The following is a 4865-nucleotide window of genomic DNA, read 5'->3' as shown; positions in this document are numbered from 1 at the left end:
TCTCCTTACATTTACATATCCTTACATAAGTAATTAAGTACTTTTTAAAATAATTACAAATTGAAAAATATAATTAAAACAGTCGTATGTTAATAATAATTAATTAATTAATTATTAATAATTAATCATGTAATTTTAAACTAATATAACTTCAAAACATACAAGCAAGTAGCAAATAATAAAGAGGAACATAGAAACATATTACAAACAACAAACTTTCATTATTTAAGATTATCTGAACGTTTTCCATTCAAGAACTGTGAGTGATTTTTCTTCATCTTTAAATGTTGTCTTTTACTATGACATCATAGACAGCGGGGGATCTATTAAGATACAATCACGCACTGAAGTAATATGGTTTGTCCTGTCCGTTTAATCCCTTGACACATAACTGGCTGTCTACATTAATTTTGCGTCATAAAACCATTTTGAGACGCAAGTGCATTAAACCACGTAACGTACACGGAGTCGTGCACAGTCGCATGTGCGAGCAGTCTTCACAAACAAAGCTCGCGTCAGCATTTGAAATTGAAAGCAGCCTTCTTTTAGTGAGGTTTATATTTTAAATATACAAGTCCACTGCATCCCAAACCACATAAATGATGACTTCGTAGAGCGTTTGTAAGGAAAATACCGACGGGTGAATTGGAAGCAAGCAGAATACGGGTGTTTCTAAAGCAAACTCAGCTCATCGCGCATCTGGTTAAAAACTAAGCTCAGAATCGTTGGAGAGAGAATCGCGTTGCATCGATGGACGATTTCTTCTCCCACCCCTAGTTAGGATACAGATGTAAATTTATGTTCATTATCACAAACAATCTGTAAAAATTGTAACAACCTTGTAACCTTGTATATTGTAACTTTGATTCTTATAGTCTATTTTTATTTATTTATTAATTTTTTTTGAACAAGATGTTTTTATATTTATTTAAAAATATTTTTTTTTATTAGCTTATTTCAAATTACTGGTTAAGGATTTTATTTATTTTTCATTTTATATTTTCCTCTTTTACTATATCCAGGTTTACTTTTAAGATTCAAAGGTCATAATAACATGAGATAATAAGGTCATACGATTTTTATATAAAATATACAGAATATAATAACATAAATATCATATATATATATATATATATATATATATATATTAACTTTTGCACCTTGTATTCATTTTAATCACTTTCATTGCTAATACATGTTGTTAATGTGCATTATTTAACCTGCTCTGCTGTTAAAAAATAAAATAAAAAACAAAAACTGTGGGAACCCTTATCTCTTAACTTTTGCTCACTGAGCTATGTATATTGATCAAGACACGTTTTGCGGCGAATTAATTCTTTAAGAAGCATGAACTAATGTACTAATATACTTTATTCCAATGTCCTGCAGAGTTTAGATCAAACACACACGCTTACCTTGAAGGCAACCTTGATGAGCTGGTTCAGGTGTGTTTAACCAGGGATGGAGCTACACTCTGCAGGACAGCGGCCCTCCAGGATCAAGTCTGGACGCTCATCAGTATCTGGGATTGAAGTAAGCAGGGAGGAGCGGAGTCTGAAGAAAAAGCCACATGATCAAACTGTTGCTGCTGTCGGGTGGCTAATGCAAATGAGTGCTGACCAAAACTGCAGCCACAGCCATGCGCAGGAACGTCTGCATTGACTGTAAGCGTTCAATGATTGGCTGGTTTGATAATGAGGTGGGTTTTTAGTCGTTTGCACTCATCTCGCTCGCAACCGAAATGTCACCTAAGCTGTTAGCATTTCACAGCTCGCCGTATTCGTTGGCTTTTCATTATCACTATTCAACTGGCAAAAACCACAACTTGTTTCTCAAAACTCTGCCTGCCACAAACCAGTTTAACTGTCATTCAACTTGATAAGTCACCAACAGTTAGCACTCGTTTTAAACCAAATACCACAATTACGTTTTAATTCTCACTGAAATCTAACATCCCTTAATCATATTACATTGTATCCTTCGCTAAACGCCTTACCTTTCCGCTATTTCATTATCCCGTTCGGTGACGGATGTACAGACTCACAAGATCGCCGACTTTTGACGGCGCACATCAACCTTCACTGCATCACAACCAACCTTGTGTAAGCTTGACTGACAGACGTAGAAGCCAATCAGTAACCGAGTTTCCAGTGCGCGACCGCGACTCCAGCCAATGAGGCTGAGGGGGCGTTTGTCGTCGACAAACGCAGCTACTTTAGGACTCACGCATGTTAAATATTTAAAAAGGGCTTTACGAACGAGTTGTTTTGAGTTTGACAAACAAACTGTTCTTTATTTAAAAGTGCTGTAACCCGTTTTTTTAAATAAAACACAAAAATAAAACCTAAAAAGAAACAATAGGGAACGTTCTGTATTGATTCCCCCTTTAAGGTTGACTCAAAACACTTCCCTGCAACGTTCTGGGAAAGTTAGATTTTAGTAAAAAAAAAAAAAAGGACAGTAGGCACGTTCAGAACGTTCTTAATTGGTTCCAAAATAACCAAAGTCTGCATTGAACGTTCTATCCCTGACAGCACAAGTACATCACAGAGGCGTCTATTTGATGTCTGCATTTACATTTGCAAGACGTATTTTTTTAGAGTGTTTGCTCATCTGCAATAGATCTATAGGACATTTCCTATCGAATGCCAAATAGACTTTTAGAAGATGTCTTTAAAATGTTTATGATTTACAATGTATGTAAAACTGACATCTTAGAGACGTCTATCAGATGTTTGTACACAGCAGATGCTTTCCAGATGAAGAGAGCTTTAACATCTTGCAGACATACGTGTGCTATCTGGAAATGTCTGCCTACCTTTCAGATATCACTAGAGAAAGCCTGACCTGGCCTGACATTTTTTTCTAGCTAATCAGAGATTTAAGATATTTAAACATAACTTACCATTTACAAATGATTTATTATAAATTCAGTAATGACATCCCCAGTCCCCTCTCTTTTTTATTTATTTAAAATTAAATAATTAAGTACTTTTTTATTTTCATAATTCACAGTGTAGGTATAGTGCCACAATCAATAATTAAAAGTTTTCAATCCACATAAGCACAAATCAAGCTGCGATACCAAACAGAACCACAGGGAGACGCCAAAGACCACAAAAGCTCCTGCCTGGACCTGACTGTACTACTTTATGGATCCATTCAGAATCACTAAACCTCTGACCACCGCATAATCTAAAACACCTTTAGCCAGCATCCATTATAAAACACTCTTGCTTTTAAGACAAATACACGCTGAAAAGAACAATTTACTGACATCTGGACGTAAGTCACTATTCTCTGCATTAGCACTGTTTTGAACTTACTGTTTGAATTCGCTTACTGGATCCTTGGACTTTCCAGGATTTTACCGGTTTAAAATGATGTGATCGCAAAAACCTGCTTCTTTTCATTGTTAAGGAATTGTTTTCGTTATAATGTACTGATTCAAATTAGTAATCAATAATTAATTATTATTCTACTACTCTGCGCGCCTCACACACTGACACAGTAGACCGACTCCGCTTGCATTCTTTCACGTGATTTGTCGAGATGAGAGGTGACCCTTCATGGGTAGTGTGATTTTATATAGTTTCATTTCTAATCACCCAGACACTGACGCCTTGACTCCGAGTACCGTTCTTGTGCCCAATTCTTACTCCCTGCCAGATTATTTCCCCCCCCTATAGTATTGGTAGATTTAGGATTAGGTGTGGGGGAGGGGTTAGGATTAGATCAGGTAGGGGCTTCAATGAGGGGGGTAATAATTTGGCAGGGGGTCGAAACTGGGCACAACACCTGTTCTGCGTTCCGGTCCGTACCGGCCCACTTCAAGCACTGGATATCCCAACAGACAAGAAAAAGTTTGCCATTCTTCTGTCACTGGAATCTATTTTTAAACTCCTTTAAGCATATTTGTCAACAGTTCCTCATTTTGGATATTTCATGATGCTGTTGTTTACATTTTCAAGAAAAAGTTTGCCATTCTTCTGTCACTGGAATCTATTTTTAAGCTCCTTTAAGCATATTTGTCAACAGTTCCTCATTTTGGATATTTCATGATGCTGTTGTTTACATTTCGTTTTGACCGGGAAATATTTATTAAAACAAATAGTTTTGTGGCATTGCAACCAGAACATGTGTGCATATTCATTATATGCTTTGAATTACGATAAACATCGTAAAGACATCTTCTAAACGTCTATTTGACATCTGATAAGAAAAGTCCTATAGACGTATTGCAGATGAGCAAACAGTCTAAAAAATACATCTTGGAGATGTAAATGCAGACATCAAATAGACATCTCCGTGATGTATGTGTGCTATCAGGGTATAAGACATAAGACATGACCATTAAATAAACTAAACTCAGCACATGTATGCCTGCAAGATGTCTGTTAAAGATCACTTCATCTGAAAAGCATCTGCTGTGTACAAACATCTGATAGATGTCTCTAAGATGTCAGTTTTACATTCATTCTAAATCATAAACATCTTAAAGACATCTTCTAAACGTCTATTTGACATCTGATAGGAAACGTCCTATAGACGTATTGCAGATGAGCAAATAAAAATACATCTTGCAGATGTAAATCAGTCATTCTTGAGAAGTGGGACAAAACAGGGTGCAAAATTGAAAAAATAAAACCTTGTACTCAGACAAATGAAACTACATTTATGTATCTTATATGTACTAAGCTACTGAGCTATTAACATACAAACAGTGAGTATGTTATTGTTTATAAAGCTTTTATTCAAGAGTCACATTTAAGTATTTTGATATATCATTGGAACACAAAATCTTATGGTGGTGACATCTGACGGTGTTGACAAATTTGGCATTTCTTTCACAAAACCAATGGAGT

At 35.8% G+C, this 4865-nt stretch overlaps 1 protein-coding gene across 2 annotated transcripts in view; it reads right to left on the bottom strand.

Annotated features, from left to right (window-relative positions):
- LOC107667889 (85/88 kDa calcium-independent phospholipase A2-like) overlaps positions 1-2097 on the bottom strand; it is a 19034-nt gene extending 16937 nt beyond the window's left edge. For both annotated transcript variants that reach the window (XM_016459626.1, XM_016459627.1), the window contains exons 1-2: positions 1997-2097; positions 1416-1554 (exon numbers count right to left, since the gene is read on the bottom strand). The gene's annotated coding sequence lies outside the window, so the exon portion shown is untranslated. The remainder of the gene's footprint in view (positions 1-1415; positions 1555-1996) is intronic.
- Between the last annotated feature and the right edge of the window lie 2768 nt (positions 2098-4865).

The sequence above is a fragment of the Sinocyclocheilus anshuiensis genome, unplaced genomic scaffold (assembly GCF_001515605.1).
Source record: "Sinocyclocheilus anshuiensis isolate Anshui unplaced genomic scaffold, SAMN03320099.WGS_v1.1 scaffold2293, whole genome shotgun sequence".
Classification (NCBI taxonomy): domain Eukaryota; kingdom Metazoa; phylum Chordata; class Actinopteri; order Cypriniformes; family Cyprinidae; genus Sinocyclocheilus; species Sinocyclocheilus anshuiensis.
The sequence above is the reverse complement of the archived record's forward strand: the minus strand, read 5'-3'. Positions and strand labels throughout refer to the sequence as shown.